Source organism: Enhydra lutris, unplaced genomic scaffold (assembly GCF_002288905.1).
Source record: "Enhydra lutris kenyoni isolate GAN:26980312 unplaced genomic scaffold, ASM228890v2 scaffoldscaffold65, whole genome shotgun sequence".
Lineage (NCBI taxonomy): Eukaryota > Metazoa > Chordata > Mammalia > Carnivora > Mustelidae > Enhydra > Enhydra lutris.
Window position 1 is genome coordinate 1,923,575 of NW_019154149.1, and position 14,372 is coordinate 1,937,946.

The following is a 14,372-nucleotide window of genomic DNA, read 5'->3' on the forward strand; positions in this document are numbered from 1 at the left end:
ATCCACCCACTTCCCTATCCACAAGAACTTTAGATTCTGGTTGCTCATCTCTCAAAGTCTTATTTAATTTTGGAAATTCTTTACCCCAAACTTCACTCTGAGATTGCCCATTTGCATGTTGTGAGATTTGAAAACACCTAGAGAGACAGACCGGAAAGGTGGGTAAAATGCTCTCAGCAAACAGGCCTCACATGAAAGCCTCAGAAATTCTGTTTTGTAAACCATTTCTGTTTGTGTGTATGAGCTGATTTTTTTTATCCAGCATCTGAGGAAGAAGTGGGCTTTCTGACCTCACCATCCTGGTGCCTAAATGCGTGCTCTTCTCCCTAAGGAGGTTCTTGCTCTTACTCACTGGCTCTTCTCTGGGTTGAAGTTTAGGTAAATAACACTGAAAGAGGCACCAGAGAGTTTGCAGTTCAAGAGCCTGAAGGGCTGAGGTGTTTGACTTTTTACTTAAAGGATTACTTAGGGCCTGGGATGTAATGAGCACTGGGTGTTATATAAGACTGATGAATCTCTGAACTCTACCTCTGAAACTGATAGTACACTATATGTTAATTGAGTTTAAATAAAAAAATAAATTAAAAAAAAGGATTGCTTTGGGGATGGCAAAATAGTTTTTAATGAACCATCCCTAATATCATTAATAATTAGAAAATCAATAGGATAATGCCAACATAGATTATTCTTCCTAAGGAAGAGAAGATGGATGGATGTTGATTCTACCTTGCTCCTGAAACCCGGCTCATTAAGGATGCAGTACATGAGGTGAAACCCAGAGATTGGAAGAGGAAGAGCAGTGGCTTGGGGGTCATAGAGGCACTTTGCTCAAATGTTGGTGTTTATTCAAAGGCTTAAATGTTTGAAAGTGGAATGAAAGCTTCATGAAACAGGTCTCTGAGCAGGGCTGCCACATCCAGCCACTTTGTATACACTACCGTACTCAAGATGAAGGGATACAGGTGACAAAACTATGAATTTTGTCTTTTTGAAGTGGAGTTATGTACAACATGTTCATCAACATGTGGTAGCCCTGGGGTTGGGTGGAGCTTCAAGTTCAGCTGTCCTCTTCTGAGGAAGGCACCACCTCCTCAGTGCTGAGCTATTTCAGAGGAGTCTCAGAAGCACATCTAGAGAGGCCAGATCCAGCAGAGGAGGGTTCTTGGAAAAGCTTCTTTTCATATACATTCTCTAGAGATTTACATCCCACTGTTCTGAAAAGGTCTGACCAATCTGGAAAGAATTTCAGAGATGGGTCCTGCTCTGTAGTCTCAGAGTTCCTTCTTTCTGAAGAATTTCCTGTGCTCAAAGCTACCACTCTGTTCTCAAATTTCATTCCTCACAGAAGGCTTCTCCTTCATTTTCTGTCCTACCTTAGAATCATCCTCTGCTGAACTCAGAAGCCCTTTACTCTTTCAGAGATTGAATCTAGCTGTTTCCTCAGGGTGTAGAAGCTTTCTCTTCCTTTAAATACCATTTTACATTTTCTCTGGTCAATATATCAGTAGGAGAGACTAAGATGGTTAAAAAGAAATTTTCATGCAATAAATAGATTTACTATTTTTTTTAAGTTTTGTGTAAAGGCATGACAAGATGTGATAATGTACCTTTCAGTACTTTCAAGAATGAAGAAATATTGTGTTGGCTTTTCTCTCTTATTTTCTTTAAATCTAAAAAAATTATTTTAGATTCAACATATAAGTGATACCATACAGTATTTGTCTTTTTCTATCAAGCTTATTTCACTTAGCATAACGCCCTTCAGCTTCATCCTTTGTGTCACAAATGGCAAATTTTCTTCTTTTCATAGATGAATAACATTGTTATATACCCATATATACATATGTATAGATATATATGTATGTATAGAATACACACCCCCCCACACACATATATCCATCCCACATTTTCTTTATCCATTCATCCATCAGTAGAGACTTACATTATTTACATATCTTGGCTATTTTGAGTAATGCTGCAATGAACATGGCAGCGCAGATATTTCTTCCAGATACTGATATCATTTCTTCCAGATATATACTCAAAAGTAGGATTGCTGGATCATATGATAGTTTTATTTTTAATTTTTTGAGAAATCTCTATACTGTTTTCTATAGTGGTTCTACCAATTTACATTTCTACCAATAGCGCACAAAGGTTTCCTTTATTCCACAACATAAAAAGTTTTTATGTAAATTCCAGTTAGTTAACATTCAGTGTAGTATTAGTTTCAGGTGTACAATTTAGTGATTCGAAACTTACAAATATCACCTGATGCTCATCACAGCAAGTGCACTCCTTAATCCCCATCACCTAGTTCACCCATCCCCCACCCACCTCCCCTCTAGTAACCAGCAGTTTGTTCTCTGTAGTTGAGTCTATTGCACATTTTTGCCTTTAATTATCTCTTCACCTTTTGATGATAGTCATTGTAACAGGTGTAAAGTGATACCTCATTGTGGATTTAATTTTCATTTTCCCAATCATTAGTGATGTTGAGCACCTCCTCATGTACCTATTGGTCATTTGTGTGCCTTCCTTGGAAAAAGTGTCTATTCAGATCCTTCCCCCATTTTTAAATTGGATTATTTGGGAGGGGGTTGTTTTTGTTTTTCTATTGAGTCATATGAGTTCTTTACGTATTTGGCATTTTAACCCTTATCAAATATGTGGTTTGCAAATATCTTTTCCTGTTCCATAGATTACCGTTTCAATTTATTATCTCTTTTGCTATGCAGAAGCTTTTTAGTTGATGTAATCCCACTTGTCTAACTTTTGCTGTCCATAATTTTGGTATCTTATCCAAAAAATCATTGCCAACACCAATGTCAAGGAGCTTTTCCTATTTTTTTTCCTAGGATTTTTACAGTTTTCTTTTCTTTTTTGAGCTCACCTATTTTGAGCCAATTTTTGTGAGTGGTATAAGGCAAGGGTCCAATTTCATTCTTGGGCAGGTGAATATCCAGTTTTCCCAGGACCATTTGTTAAACTTTTAGTGTAGTTTCCCATTGTGTGTTTTTGACATCCCTGTCAAAATTAGTTGACCATGTATGCATGAGTTTATTTCTGGGCTATTCTGTTTCTTTGGTCTATGGGTCTGTTTTTATGCCAGTTCTCTTGTTCATTTTGAGGTATCACTCTTAACCCAGGGTTCTCAGAGGAGAGAGCAAGAGAATGAGCAAACACCAACCCCTGAAGATCATTACTGGACTGAAGCATAACCTGGGAACCAAGATATAAATGTTACATTTCTATGTGGGGGGATGGGATATAACCTGATAACTTAATGCCACATCACCTTTCAGGTAATCTCTTTTAAATCATCAGGGTATTGAATTGGCAACTGATGTTTGTGGATTCTATTGTCAATCTCTAAATCATCACATAACCCAAAAGCCTCACCTATGGCATGAAGGAAATTCAGCTGTAGTGAAAAGAAGAGAAATTTTTCCACTTTGTGTGCTAACATTGTCACCAATGTAGCACATCTGTTTACTTCTCATGGTGTACACTTCTCTCTTGCCTGAATTATTGGCACTTCCCTGTACAGTAAAGGTCATTTAGCTCTAATGTGTGCTACGTTGCAACAGGGATTCATGTTCATTCTCAGCTTTTGATTTTATTAAGGAGAGAAGTCATTTTTTTGGTGTGTATGTTTTGGGGTTTTGTATTTTTGTAAGGATATACTCTCTTTTTTGATGGGGCAATTTTTTATGTATAGAATTCTTGTTTTGTTTTGTTTTGTTTTTATTATGTTCAGTTAGCCACTGTATAATATATCATTAGTTATTGATGTAGTGTTCAATGATTCATTAGTTGCATATAACACCCAGTGCTCATTACAATGCGTGCCCTCCTTAATACCCATCACCCAGCTACCCCATCCTCCCATCCCCCTCCCCTCTGAAACCCTCAGATCTTGTTTTGTTTTATGATCTTTTTGTACATTTAAATTTGGTCAATGTATTCTTTTTTGTTGTTTTCTTTGCTTGTTTGCTTTTTGGGTTTGTTTCCTCGGGTTTTGTGTATCTGAATTTCTTGTATTTTTTTAAATACAAAATATATTTTTGTATATACAAAAATATACATCCTTTTTTAAGTTCCCCAATGATTGGTATTTTTTATGTGTGTTATTTAGAATACTCAGTAGTATTTTTAATTCTTTTATTGTTTTCACTGCACTGTCTTTTGGTTTGTTTTATTATCTACATGTTTATTTGCATATATTTGTATGTATTTCCATGTGTTGCTTTTCCTGCATGTCAATTTTCAAGTATATAATGCTGCTCCTTCTGCTGTTTCAGACCTCCACCTCTTTTCAGACAATGCCAAGCTAAAGCCCACATGGTGGTATAAAGAAGAATAGATGTGTGAAGAAAAAAATTCTGTCCAGCACTGTTCTGAGTTCTACCGGATCTGCAATATCTAGATATAATGAGTGAGTTAAATTATCCTTTCTACTTAACAGCTGACTTTTGGGAAATAAAATGGTTTTTTATGTGCTCACTATATTAAATTGAAAAGTAAAATAATGTAGGCAAATATCTTAAAGCTAAGAGGAAGAGGGAAAAGTCAAGGAAGAAGACTTATTCTCAGTCTTAAAATCTGTCCCATGAAATACACAGCAGGTGAAGAGATAGGCTTTCAGGGGAGGGCAAGAGAAAGGGGAGCATAGTGGTTACTTTCCAGGTCTTTTCGGTATATTCTGCTGATTCCTCATTGGGAGAGTTAGGGTGTTGGTTATACTGGCATAGTGATGGGGTTCTGGGGTTTGGGCAGGATCACCACCTTCAGCTATGGTGTGTGCAGTGCTCCACTTCAGGAGGTGCCATCCATGTAACTAGAAATATGATTGGCACCTCTTAGAGTGAAGTAATGTACAACAGGTACGACATAAGTGCTGGCCTTGGGAGATGCAATATCTGCACACTAGTGTTATTTCTTGAATCTTAGAACCACCCACTCAGTGGTGATTCAATTCATGCGACCCTTTAAAGAGCCTTCTAAAATCTAGGGAAAGAAGGTCCCAGGAAAAGCCTCACTTGTACGTTCTTCAGGCCTTTATATCACTTTGTTAAAAAGGTCAGGCCTGCCACCTCCAGCTAATCTGTGTTCAGTGCCCTACTCAGGAAGGCATCATTCACATAGATTGATTTATGAATGGCGCCTTTCTGAGTAGAGTAATGTGCACTGAGAGCAACATTTGTGGTGGCATTGGCAATGGTGGGTAGAACTTTAGTGACAGAGCCACATTCCCTTGATCCCTGGTACCTACCTTTCAGTGGTAAGCCACTTCCCAGTACTCTTCGAATAACCTCTTCTGAAACGCAATCCAGAATTTAAGGGCTCCTGGGAAAAGTTTCTCATGTAGGTTCTTCAGGTATTTATAGCTCTTTGTCCACAAAAGGACTGACCACACTTGGAACAATATTTGGGATAAGAACAATATCCTCCTTCTCTTGTATGTGTTAGTCTTTCCTCTCTGCGCAACAAATACATTTCCTGCCTTCAAAACTCCTGAATAGTTTACACCTATTTGCTTTCCTCACAATAGTCAAGACTTCTTTTTTAGGTAGGTCAGATAGCCTTTTGTCCTTCCTTGCTAAATTCTAAACTTTTTAACCTGTCATGGAGTGATGCCCTCCAATTCCTTTGAATATTCTTGTGTAATTTTGGTGATACTATCATATCAGAAGATACTATCATATCAGTCTTGAGAGAGAGAAAGAGAGAGAGGGAGAAGAATTGATTATAAAGAATTGGCTCATATTATTAGAGAAGTTGTTAAGTCCCAGGATCTGTAGGGTGAACTGGCAAGGTAGAGACAGGAAAAACCAATAGTGTAGTTTCAGTCTGAAATCTTGCAGGCTTAAGACCCAGGAAGAATTGATGTTTCTGTTTGAATCCAAAGGCAGAAAAAAAAAACTGATGTCCTAGCTCAAGGCAGTCAGGCAGGAAGGATTCTCACTTTTATTCAGTGAAGGGTGAGGCTTTTTGTTCTTTTAAAGTCTTCAACTGATTTCATGGGCTCACCAGCATTAGGGAGGGCAATCTGCTTTCCTCAGTCTGTAGTTTCAGTATTAATCTCTTCCAATAACACCCTTATAGAAATACCCAGAATATGTTTGACCAAACATCTGGACACAATGTGGCCCAGTCAAGTTGACACGTAAAATTAACCATCACAAATCCATTCCTTGTCAACTTGGAACCCGTTTGAATCTCCTTAAAGCATACTTAATCTCCAAATGAAGGCAATATCAATGTCATAACCCTGCCTAGCATGATACAATTATCCTGCATACAACTGAAAATGTACTAACTTCTTCCCCACGTGAGGAGGTAAAGTCTTTGAGTGATGTTTACTCTTCTCCTTGATATCCTTTAACTGAAATATGATGTAGCATTTAAAATATTTAATTACTATGACATAAAGTTAATACATCTTATGTTACATGATAGGGAGACAAGAGAGGGTAGAAAATAAACATATTTGCTATATAACATACATGCATATATTCATAACAAACTAAGGAAGAAAGACTCATGACAATTGCACTTTGCTATAACAGGTTACATGGTTGTACCTATTATTTATAACTGCCTTCTTCCACTATCCATGCTATATTCCCTCTGCCTTCATTTCTGAAGGGTCTGGGCTATTAGTAGTCCTACCTGGATTGGGTTGTTGTAGTTCCATTCACCTTAATCACGCACCTGCAAAAAATAAGAATCCAGGGCCAGATGGCTTCCCAGAGGAATTCTAACAAACATTTAAAGAAGAAATAATACCTATTATTCTGAAGCTGTTTAAAAAAAAAGAAAGAAAGAAAGAAATGGGAGGAAAGCTTCCAAACTCGTTCTGTGAGGCCAACATTACCTTGATCCCAAAACCAGACAAAGACTCCATCAAAAAGGAGAATTACAGACCAATATCTCTGATGAAAATGGGTTCCAAAATATTCACCAAGATACTAGCCAGTAGGATCCAACAGTACATTAAAATGATTATTCACCACCACCAAGTGGGATTTATTCCTGGCCTGTAAGGGTGGTTCAACATTTGCAAATCAATCAACATGATACATCACATTAATAAAAGAAAAGATAAGAACCATATGTTCCTCTCAATTGATGCACAAAAAGCATTTGACAAAATACAGCATGCTTTCTTGATTAAAACTGTCCACAGTGTATGAATAGAGGGAACATACCCCAATATCATAAAAGCCATCTACAAAAAGCCCACAGTGAATATCATTCTCAATGGGGAAAATCTGAGAACTTTTCCCCTAAGGTCAGGGACATGACAGGGATGTCCTCTCTTACCACTTTTTTTCAACATAGTACTAGAAGTCCCAGCCTCAGCAATCAGACAACAAAAAGAAAAGACAGTCAAATGAGCAAAAAAGAAGTCAAACTCTCACTCTTTGCAGTTGACATGATATTTTGTATGGAAAACTGAAAGACTCTACCCCAAAATTGCTAGAATTCATACAGCACTTCAGCAACAGGGCAGGATATAAAAATCAATGCACAGAAACCAGTTGCATTTCTATACACTAACAATGACACAGAAGAAAGAGAAATTAAGGAATTAATCTCATTTATTATTAAATTAATTTAATTTAATTTAATTAAGGAGTTAATCCCACTGTTTCCAAAACCATAAGATACCTAGGAATAAATCTAACCAAACAGGTAAAGGATCTATACTCTAAAAACTGTAGAACACTTATGAAAGAAATTGAGGAAGACACAAAGAAATGGAAAAATACTCCATGCTCATGGACTGGAAGAATAAATAATGTTAAAATGTCTGAGCTACCCAGAGCAATCTACATATTCAATGCAATCCCTATCAATACACCATCAACTTTTTTCATAGAGCTGGAACAAATAATCCTAAAATTTGTATGGAATCAGAAAAGACCCTAAATAGCCAGAGGAATGCTGAAAAAGAAAAGCAAAGCTGATGGCATTACAATTCTGGGCTTCAAGCTATTTTACAAAGCTGTAATCATCAAGGCAGTATGGGTACTGGCACAAAAAAAGACACATAGATCAATGGAACAGAATAGAAAGCCCAGAAATGGACCCTTAACTCTATGATCAACTAATCTTCAACAAAGCAGGAAAGAATATCCAACGGAAAAAAAGACAGTCTCTTTAGTAAATGGTGTTGGGGAAATTGGACAGCCACATTCAGAAGAATGAAACTGGATCATTTTCTTACACCATACACAAAGATAAACTCAAAATGTATGAAAGATGTCAGTGTGAGACAGGAATTCATCAAAATCCTAGAGAACACGGGCAGGAACTTCTTCGACCTTGACTGCAACAACTTCTTACTAGACATGTCTCCAAATGCAAGGGAAACAAAAGCAAAAATGAACTATTGAGCCTTCATCAAGATAAAAAGTTTCTTCACAGCAAAGGAAAGAGTCAACAAAACAGAAAGGCAATGTACGGAATGGGAGAAAATTTTAGCAAATGACATATCAGATAAAGGGCTAGTATCCAAATTTATAAAAAAACAAACTCAACACCCAAAACCCAAATAATCCAATCGAGAAATGGGCAGAAGACATGAACAGACATTTCTCCAAAGAAGACATAGAAATGGACAGCAAACACATGAAAAAATGCACCATATCACTTGGCACCAGGGAAATACAAATCAAAACCACAATGAGGTACCACCTCACACCGGTTGGAATGGCTAAAATTAACAAGACAGGAAACAATAAATGTTGGCAAGGATGTGGAGAAAGGGAAACCCTCTTACACTGTTGGTGGGAATGCAAGCTGGTACAACCACTCTGGAAAACAATATGGAGGTTCTTCAAGAAGTTAAAGTTAGAGCTACCCTATGACCCAGCAATTGCACTACTAGGTATTTATCCCAAAGACACAAATGTAGTGATGCAAAGGGGCACCTACACCTCAATGTTCATAGCAGCAATGTCCACAACAGCCAAACTGTAGAAGGATCCAGGATATCCATCAAAAGATGAATGGATAAAGAAGATGTGGGGTGTGTGTGTGTGTGTGTGTGTGTGTGTGTGTGTACACAATGGAATATTACTCAGACATCAGAAAGGATGAATACTTACCATTTACATCGACATGGATGGAACTGGAGGGTATTATGCTGAGCAAAATAAGTCAATCAGAGAAAGACAATTATATGGTTTCACTCATATGTGGGATATAAGAAACAGTGCAGAGGATCATAGGGGAAGAGAGGGAAAAAAGAATGGGAAGTCATCAGAGATGGAAACAAACCATGAGAGACTCTTAACTATGGGAAATAAACTGAGGGTTGCTATTGGGTGATGGACATTAAGTAGGGCACATGATGTGATAAACACTGGGTGTTTTATGCAACTAATAAATTATTCAACACTACATCTGAAACTAATGATGTACTGTATGTTGGCTAATCGAATTTAAATAACAAAAAATACATGTAAAAAAAATCACAGGGCTGTTAATACTAAGAGATGCCCCATGGGATCTCCTGTATTCCAGAAACACTCTCCCTTACCTCCACTGTAGAGTAGTAGTCCAATCTCTCCTTCATACTCAGGATTAGTCATACCAGCAAGCACAGGAACACCCCAGTCAGACCTCTTGAAAATTAGGAAATATTGTATTGGGCTTTTTTTCCTCTATGTTTTGGGAGTTATGTCTTTTTAACCACAGCTTTTTAGAGGGACAGAGACAGAAATAGAACAATGCCTCTTTTACTTTGGCAAATGGTGACCATGTCTGTACTTTCATGGAGTAAAAGATCTTATCTCCTGCTATGTGTTAAGTTGCTGCAAAGACTTTTTTGAAGCTACTGAGGGGTATGTGAAGCAGAGAAGGAGAAATTTTACTCATGCTTGTGGTTGAAGGAAATAGTTTTGAGATGTTATTTTTTTCCCTTGAGAAGTTTGGAGAGTTATGCCCAGGGCTCAAATACTTCAAGGACGAGAGAAGCAGACAAAAGAGAAAATGATGTATATCAATGTTTCCATAGAATCAGACTTTAGTTATTATTCATGAATTTCAGCAATTCAAAGGAAAGGATCAAGAAATTTGGAATTATTTTGTTCCTTGAAATATGTTTCCTTGACCATGAATAAGCTCTGATACTGAGCTGTGTGCTTCCCTCTCTTTTGGGGGTTGTAGATGTTTAGTTGACTGATGGGAATGATGCACAGGTATATTTGATAATAAAAATCTTCATTATCTTCCCATATCAATGTAAAAGAAGTACATGGCTACTGTGCAAGATGCTTCTAATTATTCATTCTCACTAAACTAAATGCAAAATGATCAAGCCCAGTAGTGTATGCTTGGAAGGAGGGAATTTTGCCTAGCTGTCTGCCAATGAAGTTTCATCATGTCTATAGCATCTACATTAGATGGGGTACCTCTATACTGTATTCATTTATTTCTATTAGGATTGCTTTGGGAAATTAGGGAGAAAGTCATGTATCTAGAACTGGAACTAGGAAGAACAAAACAGAGTCTAGGAGGCCTGTTTGTCCTGGGAATTTCCCTTAAGAGTATGAATTTATGGTCCTAGTATATCATAAGTCTTCTTGTAATACACCAAAATTTCAAGGAATGTATGGTGTTTCTTGCATTTAAGGGAGAGAATTTATTTTACAGACAGTTGAAGACAAGGGAACACATATAGACTGGAGGACTAGGAGACATCCAGATTACATTTTCCCTACCCTTACTTTATATTTCCAAAGTAATAAATGTAAATAATATTAAATTACTATATTAGATAAATGTATTTACACAAATCCTCTTATATCTCTCCTCACAAGAACTTCTAGAAACCATTTCCCATATTTTTAAGCCAAACTTGCCTTTAGTCTAGTATTCTCCCTTGTATTTCCTTCTAGTTTTTTCAGGTTCAATTTGGCAGGGAAACACAGGCACCTAATAGTAGCATGTGTCACAGAGTGCAAAAATGCAGAAACATGCTGTTCATAGCAACCATGCTTCCAAAGAAAGGTTCACAAAAACCAGCAGCTGAGAGGAGAATAAGGCCATCCGTAGGCACCTAGAACATTTTCTGTCTTGTTGATCACTCCTGATAAAATGTTTTGTTTTGTTTTGTTTTGTTTTGTTTCACTCCAGGGTCTGAGGAGGAAAAGCCATCTCTACTCTCTCCATCTCACCAACTACTGATTATTCTCTTTCTTTGCTTTCAAGATTCTGTTTTACCTGCTTATTTGGGGTCTCAGGAGGAGTTGAGGTAAATTACTCTGGTAGAGTGATTCAGACCATTAGGTGACAAGGCAGGAGTACGTAAGATGGAATGTATTTCCTGCTTAGCTATTGGATCTGTGGAATGCAAACCACTTGTTAATACACATATATAACAGTGGGAAAAGAATCAAGATAAGATATATGAAGATATCTCTTCCATGAGCAAGAAAACTTAAGAAGAAGGCCGAATCCCTCCCCAACTGGCCTCATGGTGTCCCAGGGGTCACAAAGCCTACCCTGTTACCTGGCCAGAGCTCTCTGTGCCCCTTGGCCTCAGGAGCAGCATGTCCCCTAGTGAGTTCTGACACTGACTATCAGCCGTTACCTAGATTCAAGGGAAATAATGATCAAGATATGTTGGTTGGTCAGGTATATGAATCACATGTCTCAGGATACTGTAAGATACTCTTCTGATCTTGAAGACAAGAGGTGGAGATGCTCATTACCCAGTTGTGGTTAATGCCATGAGCTTTTTAGAGACCAACATGGAAATTGGGGAATATTTCAATGTGTTCCCCAGTAAAGTACTATTTTGATCCTATACTCCAAACATCAACCTTGACAATTCTCCAGTCCCTGTCTCAACCTGAGGTTGTCTCCATGAAGCAGAATCTTCATACCAGGATATCATGTGAATCACTTAAGGATTTTACTGTCATGTTATTCTCTAGGAAGATTTTGAGAAATTATGACACATATTGAAATGAGAACAAGAAGAAATAATTGATCTTTATACTTAAAAATATATCTGTTGTAGTTGATGGTCACTTTTCTTCAGGAGAAGAATAATGATTTTATACTGTTTCCTCTGAACATTTGGAAACCTGTGGTACTAGGTATGAAAACTGAAAGGGGGAAGGATATGTAGAAACAACAGTATACTTGTATGCCTGTATATTTTAGTATGTATGTAAAAATTGTAGCCCAGAGAAGCTTTTGAGATCTAGTGACTATTACCAGTAAAAAAGTTGGTAATACAAAGAATTACAAAAGTGATAAATGCTACCAGTGTTCTTCAAGACTGTTTTAGGAAATTCATTATTTTTATATATCAAGATTAGCATTATGTTGGCCACTTATTGGGCACTCAATAACTTTTTGCTGAATGAATGACTAAGTATCTTAATTTTTAAGAAACTGCAGTAGAACAATCAGCAACTTGTGAAAATCTGTGTTTTATTTTTAATGCCATATTTAGTGAATTTAGTCTAGATGATTATAATATAAATAAAATATAATATTTATTGGTTACTTACCATATACTAGATATTCTTTTCAGCGTTATCAACTCATTTGATTATTCAACAACTACTGTCATTTATTAGACAGATGAGGAAACTGAGACTCAAAGAGGTTACAGTTTATTCAAGGTCGTACAATTTTAAATGGCAGAACTGTTGTTCTAAATAACCAGAGAGGGTAGAGTTTCTGTGATCTAAACCACAACACTCTACTGCATCTTGACATGAGGGTTTTGGAGGTTAAGAGGGCGAGGCAAACCTTGGAGCCTCCCAGAGTGTGTCAGAGGAAGACTTCAGTTTGGGACTTCAGTTAGGTGAAATACACACACACACACACACACAAATAAGTAAATGAATACATATAGCTACACATACACAGAGAGATATGTGCATGATGTATATATATTCCACCTGATACATATGTACATATGTGCATAATGTTATTATGTGTATAAGTGTGTGTGTGTGTGTGTGTGTGTGTGTGTGTCTGTGTCTGTGTGTGTGTATAAAATGAAATGGGTGAGAAGGTCCATAGGTTCAGAAAGATTGTATAGCTGGGCTGCCTGAAGGGGAAATTCTAAGGAACTTTGAGGACTTCAATATGTGATGGTTCTTTTAAAAATATCTACTGGTCAGCTGAAAAAGTTTTGAAGGATTAATCCGATTACTAGTCATCTACCCGTGATCATGTGGGTAGTAAGGTATAAAATTCCTCTTTTCTGACTCTGTGCTTGGGATGCCATATTACCTAGTCTCTGCTGGCAGGAGCTTAAATGAGAAAGAATGTCTGGAAACCCAGAAGAAAAGATATCACAAAAATGGCTCTAAAAGCAGATAATCAATTCATTAAAAAGGGAGTGTTGTGGCCTTGTCAAATTTGCATTACTCCCCTTTCCATGTCCCCAGATTTCACTGATTTTAATATGTAGTTTGAATAGGTTATCACTAATCAAAACTCATTGGTGTGGAGGAGAATCTTTTTGTTGTTGTTGACTTATGTACAGTTGCTTTATTTCTATATAAGAAATTTACTTTTCAATTATTTTATATTCTGGGGGGGGCTGTCTTTCAGGTCTTCTAATGCTCTTTGCATGAGGCACTAAATAAACCCCAAGGTTTTCATAGCAAGAACATAATAGGACTTATGATGAGACTCAGATCAGTTGCTGGGTTTGTTTATTTGTTTACATATCCAAGACAGGTGCTTTTTCAATATTATAGGTAGGTACTTAGATAATATCCAGCTGTTATTAGGAAGAATGGATCATAATGGTGACACATTTCTTCCTTTAAACATGTCAAGGCATTTGCAAAATGTCTCTAATGTGCAGATTTGGGATATGGGGTGATACAAAATTGAACAATAACTGAGCCTGCCTTCAGGGAATCTGCACTCATGTTAGAGAGGCAGAGGCATGTAAATTAAAAAGTAAAATAAACAGAGGAAGTTTTCTCTCCCTTGGTAGAGATGGAATGTTCATATTGACCAGATCTCAGGACTTGAGATCATTCAGTTTCCCATCTCATGCAAAGCTCACCACTTCACTAGCAATTGGCCTCTCAAATACTACAGAATTAAGCTATCTGTTTCAGAATTTAGAGGAGGTACTTTCTCCCTGATCTATCTGGGTAAAAGATTTGTGCTCAGTGCTAAAAAGTATAGTCATTCTGAGTTGAGAACTTCATACCTATTGCTTAGGTTCTAATTATGCATAAATGCGTAGCTCTTTCCCCCAGAGGGCAGTTTAGTCACAGCTGTCAGTGAACACAAAGAAATGGTCAATGCTTTCTCCAAACTCACCTATAGTTATGGTTCTGGAAGCTACATATAGCTCACAGACATTTCTG